We start from the raw sequence: 16,249 nt of genomic DNA on the forward strand, positions 1-16,249 counted from the left end.
TTTGTCGGGAGGTGAAGAACAATTTGCAATTGATTTTTCTTTTTTTTCTTTTTCATTTTTCTTCTCTTTTCAAGCCATGATTATTCTATTTATCACGGTCGGTTGTGGGTATTTTAGGTTTTTTTTTTTTTTTTGATAAATTTTCGGCCGAAACACGTTCGAGATGGAAAAAAAAAATTTTATTATTATTATTATTAATTTTTTCTTTCTTTACAAGATTATCTCGGTAGGGGGGATGGGGGAGAGAGGTGGGGAGGTTGAAAAATCGATTAATCGAAAATTATCAAACGTTTTCTCTCTGTCTAATAATAAAAAATTAATGTATTGATCTCATGGGGTGGGGATCATTCATCGATTTTTGGAAATTAAATGGAAAATGATTTTTTTTTTTAAATTATGACGAGATTGGAAAAAATTGAAATTTACTAATAATAATAATAATAATAAATTTTAAAAAACTTTTTCTTGGAGTTTAAAAAAAATCGATCGATCGGAAATCGTAAAAAATCGAACGCGAGATATTAACTAATTAAAAGAATAATAGTTTTCTTTTCTTTTTTTTTGAGGAGGGGGGATGTAGGGGAAAGGGAGGAAAAAAGAACCTATCAATTATTTATAATTATAGATTTCCTTCTTTCTTTTTTTTCTGGAACGTTTAGTCCACCCATTTGTCGACATTATTCTGACAAAAAAAAAAATTAATGGGTTACAACGTTCGGTTTCATTTGACCGAATTCCGCTGCGGGAAAAGTCTTTGGTAGGAAAAGCAAAAGAAAGAAAAAGAAAGCTTTCATTTTTAAATTACGATAACCGTTTTCGGGGGGTTTCAGGTAACCAACGACGTAAAAGATTCCCCCCCTCCCTTCCCCCCACATGATGCCTTTTCCCTAATTAAATTTTTTACACATTAAATTTTGAATAGTTAAAAAATTTATGACCTTAGGGTAGTAAAAAAAAAAAAAAAAAAAAAAAAACCGTCAAATAAAAAAATTTCTTTTTTTTTTTTTTTGTTTTTTTATAAACTTTTTTTTATTTCATTTTATCCCTGGAAAAATGCTACCCCATAATTTTTTTTTTTTTTTTTGCCCCGGGAAAAATATTAATTTTCTGTTCGGAAATATGTTTTCCCCGGAGGGGAAAGGGAGGAAAGGGGGGGGAAAAAAAAAATTATAGGCCTTGTAATTAAGTTTAAAAAAAAAAAAAAAAAAAAGTAAAAGATTTATTTATTTATTTTTATTTTGTATTATGTAAATTTATCCATTTTTTGTTTATATATACATAAATTTTAAAGTATTTATCTATGTATGTATGTATTTATGCCCATGTATGCATGCCCACGTATATATATTTATTTATGAATTTTTTTTTTTTTGGGAAACATTTTTAAATTTTATTCATTTTTTTTAAAATATTTTCGAAAGCAATAAGTTTTTTTTTTTTTTTTTTTAAATAGTTTTTTACCCGGCTTATAAAATATGGTGCTTTAAAACCGGAAATCCTTAAGGGTTTCCGTGCAAAAAAAAAAAAAAAAAAAAAAAGAAAGTAGTTTTTTGTACCCAAAATTGCCTTAAAAGGTCTTTTAGGATTTTATATATATTATTATTTGGAGAAGGAAAGAAATTTCTTATAAAATTTAAATTTTTTCTACTACTTTTTCTTTCGGTTATAAAAAAAAAAAAAAAGTTTTATATGAGAGACTTCAATTGTCAAATAAGTGACTTTTTGTTGTTGAAAATTTCATTTGTTGTGTCTAAAAAAAAAAAAATTCCAATTTTTTTTATTCGAAGGTTGTTTGTTTGTTTTTATGGCCGCCATTTTAGCCGAATCATAAAACTTTTTAATTTTTTTGGAAATTTCGGAGGTAAACAGAAGGAAGGAATGTTTATTATTATTATTATTCACCATTAAACACGACAAGGCTACTTGTCGGAGTTTTTAAGTATTTATCCGAGGTTTCTACCCGATTCCTTAGGGACAAATACTCGAATTTCGGTGGTGCCACTTATTATAAGATAGCACCACATCAATTCTTGAAGGTCTTCCTGAGTCCGTCTTTTTCGATGGGAACGATTTGTCTCCTGAACTGGGCTCCGGTGACTAACATCTTTGGAGTGGCCAGGGTCAGAAGCAGTGAAATTCACGTTCTCGTCGAGCTGCCTCAGGTCGACAGTAGAACAAGATTTTGTTTTTGGTTCTTACTTTGTCTTGTTCTCATTTTTTTGCTCTTTTTAAGCCAACAGCACGTGGCGTTCTCAAACGGTCACCCATCCAAGTTTGCACCACGCCCGATGCTGCTTAACTTCGGTGATCGTACGGGAACCGGTGTGACCAGCACGCTATGGCCGTTGGCTTTATTATTATTATTATTATTATTATTATTATTGTAGAATAAATTGAATACTATGACAAAGTATTTTCTTTTAATTTTAAGGCACGTTAGGTAGTGTAAATAAAAAAATAAGGCCGTAACGTAGAGTAAATTTTTATGAGAAAGTTTTTTTTTCGCGCTCTCTCTTTCCCTCTCTCTCTCTTTTCGAGAACGAATTTTTTTTTTTTTTTTTTTTTTTTATGCGAACTTAATATTAGACAACATTCATTCGTTAAATTAATTTTTACGAAGCGGTGGTGTTTTCCTCGAGAGAGAACTAAAAAAAAACATTTTAATCACGCAACAATTTAAAAAACACCTAAATATAAAATTTTCTTTTTTGCTTTTTTTTGTTTTTTGTTTTTTTTTTTTTTTTTTTTTTCCCATCAAAAATTTGAGTGATATTAACTATTAAAAAAAAAAAACCTGTTGAAATATGTTTTTATATATATATATAATTTATTTACGATTTATTTATTTATAAAAATTTTATTAAATTTATAAAAAAAAAAAGGCTGGGTGTTTGTTTGTAAAAATATTTTTGATTTATTTTAATAAAAAATTTTCAGTGCATGTTTACATACGCGGGGGGGGGGGATTTACTTACTTATTTTTATGCATGCATGCGATTAGGTTGGTAAGATTACGAGTGAATGTAAATAAATGCATATTTTCCGATTCGAATTTTTCTATAAGGTCTTGTATTGTGAAAGTAGGTTGCAGAAATGTGTCGTGATAAGGTCGTGGGAAACTAAACTTAAAAAAATTTATCGAAAAAGGTTTTTTTCTCCTCCTTTCCCTCCCCCCACGAAAAAAATTTCAACAAGTTTCGCGATAATGGGGGATCATATAAATTTTTAAAAAAATTAATAACTGTAATGCCCCGTCCAGAGTCTGAAGGAGGGGTTGCGTGGCGAAAAAATTTTCTCCCTTGTTACACGGGAAAGAAAACCAAAAAAACCAAAGATTAAATTAAAGTAATAACATGTATAGACAAAAGAATTAAAAAAAAAGAAAGAAAGGGAGAGAGAGAGAGAGAGAGAAAGAGAGAGAAAGAGAGAGAGAGAGAGAGATTTATATGCAATAAGAATCTAACAATTAGAAAATGATTTTTTTTTTTTTAAGGTTAAAGTTTTTATGTCAAAATTTTCTTTTCTTTCTCATTCGGATTAACATTAAAAAGAAAAAAAAAGAAAAAGAAAAAAAAGAAAAGAAAAAGAAAAAAAGGAAAAGAAAGAAAAGGAAAGGAAAAAAAAGAAAACTTTAAAAAAATTTCCCGTTCGAACAGAAAAGTTTTTTTTTTTTTTTTTTAATTAAAATTTTTTTAGGCTTTGGCCAGGTTGGAATTTATAACCTTAAAATTTAAAAATTTTATTCTTTTAAGATTAAAAATTTTTTTTTTTTTTTTTTTTTTTTAATATTTAAAGAGGGAAAGGGGGAGGTAAAAGGGGGGAGGGAGGGAAAGAAAAGAAAATAAAAGAATTATTCAAGTTATTCGGTAGTTTTTTTTTTTTTCTCCCCATTCCTCTTCTTCTCGTCATTTTTGAAAATGGGAGGAGGAGGAGAACGAAAAAAAAAAACTAAACTGTTCCATTGCTTTTTGTTAAAAAAGTTTAAACAAAAGAAATGTGGGGGAGAGAAGGGGAGGGGATAGGAGGGAAAAATCTCATTAATAAACTATTCAACAAATATTATTTTAAAAAAAATTTTTTTTTTTTTTTCCCTTTCGGTGGTGTCGAAAATTGGAAAATTACGTAAGGGAAACGATGACAAGAATGACTGACGCCCGTAGAGAAAAGGAGAGGGGGGAGGCGGAAAATGAAAGAAATATTTTTCCGAAAAATTTTATGACAGGTATACACCGGCTGTTAAATTCTTTAAAGTGACGTCATCATTTAAAAACATTTCCTTTGCGGAAAGGAAGATTTTCCCGGTTTGATTTCCTTTCCCGCTCCCGCTTCCCTCCCCCGGCGAGTTGCCTTACAGCTTTCAATAATTTGCTTCCTTCATTATTATTATATCCTCGTATTTCTTTCTCGATTTCGCATTCCTTTAAATTTCCAATAAAAAAAAAAAAAAAATTAAAATTGGTATCCAAATTCAGAACCAGTTGTATGTAATAAATTAAAAATTTCATTTAATATAAAACAATATCCGGCTGGGCGGGAACATTTTCGGCATGAATGAAAAGACTCTTAAGGTTAAACGGTCCACACACACACACACATTGACAAAAAAAAGATGGCGGGGGGGGGGTGGCGAGGCGATGGGGTCTAGCGGAAAATTTTCAAATGGAATTTATTTGTTGTTTTTCCAACCGCTCTCTCTCTGTCTCTCTTTTTCTCTTTCTGCTCTCTTCGACGAATTCCAATTAAGGGCAAAAATGAGAATCTGTATTTCAGAATGTGAAGGGGAGGGGAGTAAGAGGAGTAGGGAGAGTTGAGGAGGGAAGGGGAAAAGGTGGAGAATGAAATTAATTTGAGTCGTCCCTTGTTTTTCGAATCTTTTATGAAAACGAACAACGATGGTCCCGAATTTGTTTTTTTTTTTTTGCTCTCTCTCTCTCTCTCTCTCCCACTCTCTCCCACTCTTATACCAAAACATAAATCAAAAGGATAAATATTTTTATTTATTTATTTATTTGAGATTTGCGTCGATTAGGATAATTTTTTTATTGTGAAATTTTCATCAACGGATTTTCTTCTTTTGGGTTGATTTTTTTTTCTTACTCTTATTCTTATTCTTCTTTTCTCTTTTCCATTTTCTTTTCTTTTCTTTTTTTTTTTTTTAATGTCAAAATTTGTTTTTTAAAAAGGCGTATAAAATTTAAAATTTTTTTTTTTTCTTTTTGCTTTGGAGTTGTAAAATTGAAAGCAATTTTTCAACCGCGCCACTGCTTTTCCTCCTTTTGCAAAATTAAATTTTTTATTTTTATTTTCTCTCTCTCTCTCTCTTTCTCTTTCCTTTTCCCGGTATTCTCTTTATTATTTTGCGTCCGTGTGCGTGCGTGCGTGCGTGTGCGTGTGCGTGTGTGTTTCCCATTTGGACCATCCTCTTTTTCACCTCTACGGTTTCATTTTTTGTTATGTTCAGGTAAACGTTTTGCCAACGTTTATTTTAAATAAAGGTTTCTTTTTTTTTGTTGTATGTTGGTCGAGAGAGAAAGAGAGAGAAAGAGAGTGAGAGAGAGAGAGAGAGGGAGGGAGAGAGACAAAAGGCCGGAGGTTAAATTATCAATCATTTTCTCCCGTGAATCCCTCTTTTAAAAGAAGCCTCTAAATTTTAACTCGAAATTTTTTAGTAAACATTTGTGCGATTGAAGTAAATAACAACAAATTAAATAATAATAATAATAATAATAATAATAATAATAATAATAATAATAATAATAATAATAGTAATAGTAATAATAATAATAAGCTTACACACGAGTGTGTCTTGCAAAAGTTTATGTTGTTGTCACGTTCAGAAGTTTCAAAATTTCTCTTTTTTGTTTTTCCTTCCCCTCTTTCCCTCTCTCCCCCCTTTCTCAAGAACCTTTTTTTTTGTCTTTTTTATTTTCGAAATTGTAACATGATAATGATGATGATGATAATATTTATCGGCGCGATAGAAATCGCATGTTGATTCGTTTAATATTATAATTGCTAATGTGAATTTTTATCATATCAAAAACGCTTTTTTAAATATCTTAACGAATTCGTGTTACGAATGTTTATTATTGATTTTTCACGAGTCATTAAATTTCCCGCCGATTTATTTATTACAGTTCTTCTTTCTCTTTTTTTTGTTTTTTCACTCCCCCTCCCCCTCCCTCTCCCCTCTCGTAAATGTTGGCAAACGTTAGAGAGCTAATAATTAAAATTTTAAAAAAGAGAAAAAAAAAACAAACAAAATGCTAATTACACTTTTTTGTTTCATATCATTATCATCATCATCATCATCATTATTATTATTATTATTATCATTATCATCATTATCATTATCATCAACAACATCATTTTTATATATATATATTTACCATCGTTATTTATATTTATTTAAAAAAAAAAAAAAAAACGACAAAAAAAATTATTTTTTTTTTTCTCCTTTTAATTTTCTCTTTTTTTTCCCCGCCCCCTTCTCTCTCTCCTCCCTCCCAATATCTCGTGCGTGCGCTCCCTCTCTTTCTCCAATGTCATTTTATTTCATTATAATAATAATAATAATCATCATCATCATCGTTGTTATTGTTATTATTATTATTATTATTTCTTTAAATATCATGAGGGGATGAGGAGGAGGGCGTATGGAAAAAAAATGGAAACGAAAAAAAAAATTAAGGGGTTGAAAAAAAAAAAAAAATCGGGTTGATTCTATTTGTTTCGTGATTAAATCGTTTAATGAATATTTATGCTCCGGGTAAAATAGAAAAAAAAAAAAAAAAAAAAAAAAGTTAATAGGTTGTGTTTTTTTTTTTTCCTCCAGGTTGCTACCCCCGTTGCTCTTTCCAATTATGCAGCCAGTAAAAAAAAAAAAAAAAAAAAAAAAAAAAGTCATGCAATTTTTTTTAAATGTATATATACACGTACATGTTTTTTTGAAATTTCCCCCTCCCCCCACTCAACCTCACCCCACCCCATCCGACCCCCCAATTTCCACTTACAGTACGTTAGAAAGTTTTTTGCAAGACTTGTTTCGTTTCGACTTTTCAAAATTGGTCATTATTATTATTGTTGTTGTTATTATTATTATTATTATTATTATTATTATTATTATTATTATTCATTATTTATTATTATTATTATTATTTTTTACAACCGGTAACTTTCGAACCGCAGTCGATCGTTCAGTCGTAGTGATATAATTTTCAAAGTTGGTGTGATTGACCATTTGTCTGAACGGTCGATGAAATTTCATTTTGAGGGGGGAGGGGGGGTCGTTGTTGGAAAATTTTTGTCGTCGGGTTGAGGTAGTGAACTTGGTCTTGGTTTGTTATGGAAAACTCGGCGAAATGTTTTTCTTTTTTTTTTTTTTTTTGTTTTAATTACGATTGGAAAATTGGAAATATCGATTTTAAAAAATTTTCCGATTGATGACAATTTGCAACGTTAGTTTCAAATTTTCTTTTTCTTTTTTTTTTGTCGTTTTTTCAAGACGATACGGGTCGAAAAAGGGGGGGAAAAAAATTTTTGATAAAAATATCATCAATATGTGTTAGGGGTGGGGGAGAAGGGAGAAAAAAAAATTTAACAGGAAATGTTGTGTAAGAGTAAATTAATATCAATTTCAGTTTGGTTTTGACATAAATCAATTTATCAATTTTACACACCGTCGTTGGTAGTTTATTTTTTTTTCTTTTTTTTCAACATGATATTTTGAGTTGGAAAAATTTTCATTCGACTCCGCCCCCGCCTTTTCCCACCGAGGAAAAACCTAAGGGGTAAATTTTATTTTTTTGTTTTGCTTTTCTCCAGCGTCAATTTTTTTTATTTTTTTTTCTTACACGGTTAGTTATTGTGTTACCGTTGGGCGGAATCTTTATTTTTTCATCCCTTAAATTTTTCAGGTATTTTTTAATCAGTGATTCGTAATTCGAGGGGAGAGGAGGGTTGTGGTGTAAAAATCGTACCTGCTACGATCGAACACTTCCGCGAATGAATCGTGCGTGAAAAAAAATTTTCCTCCGGCAAACAGTTGAACATGATTTTTAATTTTTTTTTTTTGTAAATTTTGAAGAAAAAAAAACTGAGGGGAAGGGTAGAGAGGGAGGGGAGGGGTGGGAAAAAAAAGAAAAGACATTTTTCATCATAAATTAATTTGTCTGAAAAGTCTGCGGTGAAATTTATGTACAGTAGAAAATTTAACTTTGGCAAAAGAATGAAAAATTGATTTTCACATTTAAAATTACTTTTTTTTTCCTTTTTTTCCTCTTTTTCCTTTTTTTTCTTCCTTTTTTTCCTTTTTTTTTTATTGCACGAGGCAAGGAGTCGAACGTCAGCCAAAAAACGCCACGAAACGGTTTGATATTAAATTTTTTAGTTAGCTTTTATTCTACGCTCGGTGTACACTTTGACCGCAGAACTTTTTTTCCCTCCTCCCCTCTCCTCTTCCCCGCCTCGCCTCCTACGCTCCCTCATCTTTAACGTTTTCTCTGTCTATCTATCTCTGTCTATCTCTATCTCTATCTCTTTTTTTCCACCTATTGTGTAATTTTGAATAGTGACGTCATTACGTGATAACAGCAAAAAGTCTTCTGCGGCGGATTATTATTTCTCTTCGGGGATTTAAATGGCGGTTTTAAAATAATTTAAATAGTCTTATTATTTGATTATCCTTGTGTCACCATCGTCGCTTTCTTTTGCCACCCCCACCACCACCACCGCCACCACCAGAGCATCTGGCACGTCGTCGAGCTTAAACGTTTTATAAATAATTATTCATTCGAAACGTACGAGGATAATTTCGAATATATCTCTCCCATGTTTTTTTTTTTTTTTTTTTTTTTAAGGAGGTTTTAAAGAAGAAGGGGAGGGAGGGGGATGAAAAATTTACCAAAAACGTTAATCTTTTAATTTATTCATTTAAATAAAATAATAAATACGGCAAAGAATTCGTGTGGAGGTGGGTAAGAGGGAAGGGGGTAAATTACAAATATTCTTTAATCATTTTTGATGACGGGGTTAAGATTTTCTTATTTTATTCTTTAAATTATAGAAATTATTATTATTATTATTATTTAGTTTTGTTTTAACGTTTTCATCGTTGCTATGAAAATACATTAGGAAAAGGAAAAAGAAAGAAAATTTTTTTTTTTTTTTTTTGAAATATTAATTTTTCCTTTTAGTATTATTAGGAAAAGCTAAATGTTTTTTTTTTCCTTTTTTTTTTCTTTTTTTTTGAAACTATCGGAAGAGAACGAAAAAGAAAGAGAGAGAAAGAGAGAAAGGAAAAAAAAAGAGAAAAAGTTAGAGAGAGAAAGAGAGAGAGAGAGAGAGCAAAGCCGCATGTTTTTATGAGAGTACACGGGGGTAAATCAGGGTGCAAAGAAATCTCCGCGCTCGCGCCTCTCATACGTATTGATCGTCGGGCGCGGCCATCTGCCGAATAAAACCTAACAAATTTTAACCGTTAAGGGAAATAAATAAATAGTACAAATAAGGGTTTGAAGAAAAAAAAAAGTATTTTCCTACATTTTCTCAACGAACTTGAACTCTATTATTTACCAAAAGGAAAATCAAAAAAAAAAAAAAAAGAAGAAAAAGGGGGGCGGCGGGAAAAAAAAATAGACAAATCAGATAAAAATAAATAGCATTTATCTATTCGGTTTGGTTTTGGAGAATGAAAAAAAAGAAGAAAAAATAAAATAAAATGGCGGAAACGAATGAAACGGTAGGACCCCAAGATGAAAAGGAAAAGAGAAAATAATAATAATAATGATAATGGATGAGTTTTCAAATTGGGTTTGAATAGAAAATTTTTTTTTTTTTTTTTTTTTTTTTTTTTTTCATTTTGATTTTGTTTGGTGACCAATTTTTCGTTTCGTTCTTACCGTTTGTATGTTTATTTTTATTGTCGACAGTATTTTTCCGTCAGAAAATTGTTTTCGATTTCGCACGAGTATATTATTTATCGAATTTTTCCCTTTTTTTTTAAAAAAAGAGAAAGGGAGGTGGCGGGGCGGGGCGGTTTCGTAAAATTTCCAGGGTGAGAGTGAATCGACGGTTGTTTAAAAAATTTCCCGTGAAATTGTGAAAATTGTGAAAAGATTTACAAGTCAAAATTTTCCTGTTTTCATTTCGGTGGAGTTTTTAATATAAATCGGTAATTTTCTTTTTGAATAAGAGGTACAAACGTTGCGTCATTTCCGAGTGACGCGCGTTTGTTTCGAATTTTTTTTTTTCACGTTGGAAACGGTTTTGAAAAAAAGAAAAGGAGTTTTTATTTTTATTTTCCGGGACTGAATAATCAGGGAAAAGTTTTTTTATTTCTCCCTCCTTTTTTTTTCCTCTTTCCCCCCCGTTTTGTTTGAGTTGTTATACACTCACTTCGAGTTAAGCGTTTTGTACGCGTTAGAGTCTCATATTAATATGAAGTCGTTTTTTTTGCCTTTTCCGTCTCCCCATTTTTTTTTACCTTTAAAACACTTGGGTCGAGATGAAGTTGTAGTCCGCGGTTAAGAAAAGTGGGATAAAATGCAAAAACGCACATTAAAAAAAAAAAAAAAAAAAGCTTTTCTAATTGACAGAGAGAGAAAGGAAAAAAAAGAGAGAGAGAGAGATAGAGAGGAAAACTCCGTTAAATAAATGCGTTGTTAAATGGCCATTTTTTTTTTTTTTTTACTTCGTAACATTACGTTTTAATCAGAAATGACAAACGAGTTTTTTTTTTTTTTTTTCTTTTTCTCACCGCCTTCTCCATCATTTGCGTTTTTCTTTTACTCCTCCCCTCCTCCTCCCCCATCCCCACGAATTTTCTTTTTTCCTTTTGTAATTTGGAAAAGGATGCGACGGAATTGCGCTATGGATAAAATGTCGAAAATGATAATGATTATTTATTTGTCAAAGTATTCATTATTATTATCGTTTCACGTATTATACTCCAAAATTGTTCGCATTTCTTTCCTTTTTTTTTTATCCGTATCGGATTAAAATTTTTGTGAAAAAGAAGAAGAAAAAGTGGTTTGATTGTTCTAGAAAAAAAAAGAAAAATCTATTAAGGTATTGAATGAAAGATGATGATGTGAAAAAGGGTGTAAATTATTTTGAAAGACTTTGGAGAGAGAAAAAAAAATCAAAGGCAATCGGAATTGGGTGACGATTGCGAGGGTAGGGAGGGAGGAAAATGTTTAAGAAGAAAAAGAAAGAAAAGAAAAGAAAAAAAAAATTATTTTGGCACCACTGCTTTTCTGTTTGCATTACGGCTTTCATTTACAAAATCCAAAAGAGTGTAAATAAATTTTTCTTTCTTTCTTTTTTTTCTTTTTTTCCTTTTTTTCTTGCTTTTTACACAAGAGTTTTATTTTTATTTTTATTTTCGATTTTCGGTTGCCATTTTTTTCTTTTTTTTTTTTTTTTTTTTTGTTGTTTTTCCTTTTTTTCACTTCAGAATTTTCAACGCTCCCCTGGTTCCGTAGCGAATTCGGTTACGAATTACGTCAGAATAAAACTAGGAGGGGAAAAAAAAGAAAAGGGGGGAGGCAAAAAAAAAGAGAGAGAGAGAGAGAGAGATTAAAGAAGATGACGTAAATGTAATAATTTATTTTTATTTTTTTTTTTTTTTATCATCATGCCAGAGATTTATAATCATTTTATTACGGCGTTTGCATCACAAGAATAAAAAAAAAAAAAAAAAAAAGGAAAAGTTTAAATATGGAGGAAACGTTTTCCCACACGGAGCACGCGGTCTTGTCCACGCGAAGGACAAGTTTTCGTCGCGTTTTAAATAATAAAGGGCACGTGAAAGTTTAACGAGGGAGGGGGCAGGGCGGGGCGGGGCGAGGGAAAAAAAATCTTTAGATTTTCCAACGATATGAATTTAAAATTTAAATCGTATCAAGTACGTTAGGTACGTAATACGTATTATAGAATACGAATATTCACGAAAAGGAAAATATTTAATAATAATAATAATAATAATAATAATAATAATAATAATAAAATTTTATATTTAACACGCGGCGCATAATTTATCGTTCGTGAAATACCTTATCTAATAAAAAGGATAAAACGGTAAAAAAAAAAGTAAGAATGAAAGAAATAGAAAAGATATAGAAAAGAAAAGAGAGAGAGAGAGAAAGGGAGAAAGGGTAAAAGGGCCTTAACGTTTGTCGTTTCCGCATGAAACTACATTTTATTTTTAAAAGAAAATTTTTTGCGATGACGTAATTAAAATGACGTATTTTCATTTTGTTTTCCTTCTCCTATGACTCAAAGTCGTGGAGTCTGGCTGTGTGGCACGAATGCATGTGAAAAATGAAAACCGTTTGTGTAAGAGAGGAAAAACTAATTTTCGATTTTTATTTTATTAGATGGGGGGCCCCATCGATGTTGCAAAAAAAAAAAAAGAAAAAAGAAAAAGAAAAATTTTCGTAAAATGGCAGTTGCAGTAAAAAAAAAGGAAAAAAAAGAAAATTCTTTTTCCTCTTTCTCTGTCTCTCTCTCTCTCTCTCTCTCTCACTCTCTCTCTCTCTCTCTCTCTCTCTCTCTCTCTCTCTCTCTCTCTCTCTCTCTCTCATACGAAAGATTAATGCCTCATTTTTATGCCAAATTTCTTTTTCTTTCTTTTTTCTTTTTCTTTTTTTTCTTTTTTTTTTTTTCTTCTTTTACTTTGTCGCATTTTTCGTATTAAATTATCTTATTCATTGGTTCTTCGTTGAATTTAAATTCTGGAAAATGAAATTTTCCGGGTCTTTTCTTTTTTTTTTTAGAAAAGGAAGCAGGAGGAAGGGGTGTTGTAGACACGGGGGGCGGGGGAAAATGGGAAAATAAGAAGAGTGAAAATGCATATCGAACTTGATGTTTTTTATCGGACAATACTTTATTTTTTATTTTTTATTGATTTCACGAAAGGGTGTTTTTTTTGCATCGAAAATTTATTTTTTTTGTTTAAATTAAGCAGACGAAAAATGAATGAGGGGAGGGGGTAAAAGTGGTGATAATAGTGGGGATGGTCGTGCAGAGTCAAAGCAGAAATTTTTTTTTTTTTAATTTTTCGGCGAGCGTTTAAAAAAAATAAAAATTTAGCGGTCGTTAATTTTAAAGTCAAATATTATTTTTAAACCATGGACGGGGAGTAATTTAAAATACGCCCTTAATTTTTTTTCAATCTCTCTCTCTCTCTTTCTCTCTCTCTTTTTTTCTCTTTTGCTTTTTCGATCGTTAATTAAGTTTTACCCCAAAACGTATATTTTATTTTTTATTTTTTTTCCACTAATCGAAATTAATTCGTAATTAAAAGAAGAAGGTTTGTGCGTGATTGCTTGCGTGCGTGCGTGCGTGCGTGGGCGCCCACCCCCGTACTCCGTTTAAAATTAAATGGTTACAAGGGAGTAGGGGGTTGATTGTCGATTTCGACACATTTTATTATTTTTGATTATTTTGAAAACCCACCCACCCCCCTCCCCGATTGTTGAGCAAATCAATTTTTTTTTTTTTGTTAACTTTTTAAATTGCTGACATTTTCAAAATAGGGTAAATAGTCGATCGTGAAAACATTAAAAAAAAAAACGGAAATAATAATAAAGGTCACACGAAAGACTTTATTACTTTATGGTTCATAACTTTCAAAGTAAAAATTTTTTTAACTTTTCTGTGTGGAATCGGGGTAATGGGGGAAAGAGGGGGGATTCGTGGTGTGGTGTGATGTAAGGTAGAAACGTGATTAGGAAATTTTGTCGCGCGATGGGGAAAAAGTAAAAAAAAAAAAAAAAAAAGTTGTGATAATAATAATAATAATGAGAGATAGAAATATAGGTAGAAAGAGAGAGAGAGAGGGGTGGGGAGTCAATGTTTTATTCGATGGCAAATCAATGAAACTTTTGTTAGGTTTATTTTCCTATTTTTCCGTTAATGATTTAAAATTTTTAATAATGAGTGTGATATACTTTTTTTTCCGCTGATAAATGATTTTCCTAGCGGAAAATTCGGAAAACTAATCGTCTTTCCTTCCTTACAATCGAGTATATATATATATATATATATCAATTTTAAAAGAAAATCGAATTGGCAGTCAATCAGTCATACGATACGAGTATATATATATATATATATTTAAGGGTAAAGTTAAAATTAAATTTTTTATATTATAGATAATATAATAAATAAATCTATCGATTTTATTTATTATTATTATTGATCAAGTAAAATTTAATAAGGGGGTAATAATAAAAAAAGGGTTAACAATGTTGTCGTTAATATTATATATATTTTTTTTTTCCCCTCCCTCCTCCGCCCCATTCTTCGCTTCTTAATTTTATTATTTTTTAGTAAGTACGACGACATTCGCATCATTAAAAGTTGTAACAAAAAGTTATGGTAGATAATTTACTGAGATTGTTAAAAAAAATGGGAGGAGGGCGAGAGAGAAAGAGAGAGAGAGAGAGAGAGAGGTAGTGAAAAAAAGGGAACTTATGACACTGTTAAAATATAAAACTTAATTGAATTCCATTAAGGAACAATGGAAACGAAGTAAAGGAGAAAACAAAAAGAAGAGAAAAAAAGGAAATAAGAAAAGAAAAGAAAAGAAAAGGGAAAAAGTGAAAATTCCTAATCGCGTTCCAGAGGGAAAACTATACTATAAGGGGAAAAAAAAAAAGAAAATTTTATTTAACGAAAAAAAAAAAAAAAAAATCAATTCCCGTAGGAAATTGAAATGGTTCAAACGTTTTTTTTTTTTTTTTTTTTTTATATGCCAAACGTTATTTGCCGAATCGTTGAGAATCGTCGTCGTCGTCGTCGTGGCCGTTTGTTCGTTTGTTTGTTTGTTTGTTCGTTCGTTTGTTCTTTTAAGAAATTTCATTAAAAAAAAAAAAGAAAGGAAAAATTTGATCGACATCGTGGGAATAATAGAAACGTAGGACAAAGAAAAAAAATTCGATCAAACGGTTTTCTCCGCCTTTCATTTGCTTTGGGAAAATGAACCGAGTTTTAAGTTGCATGTAAATAATTAAACATTCGGGTTGAATAATAATAATAATAATAATAATAATAATAATAATGATAATGATAATGATAATAATAATAATAATGATAATAATAATAATAATAATATATAGGTCGGAAATGTCGAAAAGAGGTCTGCTAATGTCAGTTTGAAATAGACAGCGAAAATATGTTTTTTTTTTTTTTTTTTTTTTTTTTTGTTTTTTTATTGATACGATTCGATTTTTGTTTTCTGAAACGGATGAGAGAGAGAGAAAAACAAACAAACAAACAAAACAAAGCAAACAAACAAACAAACGAACGAATAAACAAAAAAAAAAAGAAAAAAAACGACGAACGAACGAACGAACGTCCTCGTTTATTAATTAATTTTCAAAAATCCTTTTTTTCTCTCTCCTTCACTCTCTTTCTCTCTCTCTTTTCTTTTTTTTACATATAATTTTTATTATTATTATTAAAAATAATTTTAGCTTCGGGGGTAGAGAGGTTCTATTAATAATAATAATAATAATAAAACATGCTCGTTATAAAGTTTTAAAAATGTTTTTTAACAAAAAAACACGACAAAAAAAAAAGGAAACAAAAAGGAGGAAAAAAAAATTTTTTTTATTTTTTTTTTTTTTCATTTGATTTTATTTAATAATATACGAAATCTGGTTTTTATTTTACTACGCGTATGCGTTATACACATTTATACGTTATTTACATTTCGAATTTTTTTTTTTGGGGGGGGGCGAGGGGCCTCTGGATGAGACGGAAAAGTTCTGAGTGTCAAGAAAGATTGAATTGGAAAGAATAAAAGCGCTCGAACGTGAATTAATTTTAAAGTTTACATTTTCCGTTTGTTAAAAAAAAAATAAGATTTACAATTATTATTATTATTTGTTTTTCTCTAACGTTAAAAAAAAAAAAAGAGTGCGTATTGTGATGGAGATAAAATAATAATAATAATGATAATAATAATAATAATAATAATAATAATAATAATAATAATAATAATAATAATTGGAAATATAATGGTAGAGAAAAAAATGTTGTTGTTGGATGGAGTTTTGCATTGGAGAAAATTATTATTTATCCCATCGTCGTTTTTTTAAAAGGATAGGGTTGATAGGAAATCGGGGGAGGGGGAGAGGAAGAGAGTGCGGGGGTAGAAAGAGAGAGAGAGAGAAAGAGAATAATAAAAAAATTTCCCCGTCGACAGGTTTTTTTTTTTTTTTTAAATGACTTTGTACGAATC

This window comes from Pediculus humanus, genomic scaffold, assembly GCF_000006295.1.
Source record: "Pediculus humanus corporis 1103172108298 genomic scaffold, whole genome shotgun sequence".
NCBI classification, from domain to species: domain Eukaryota; kingdom Metazoa; phylum Arthropoda; class Insecta; order Psocodea; family Pediculidae; genus Pediculus; species Pediculus humanus.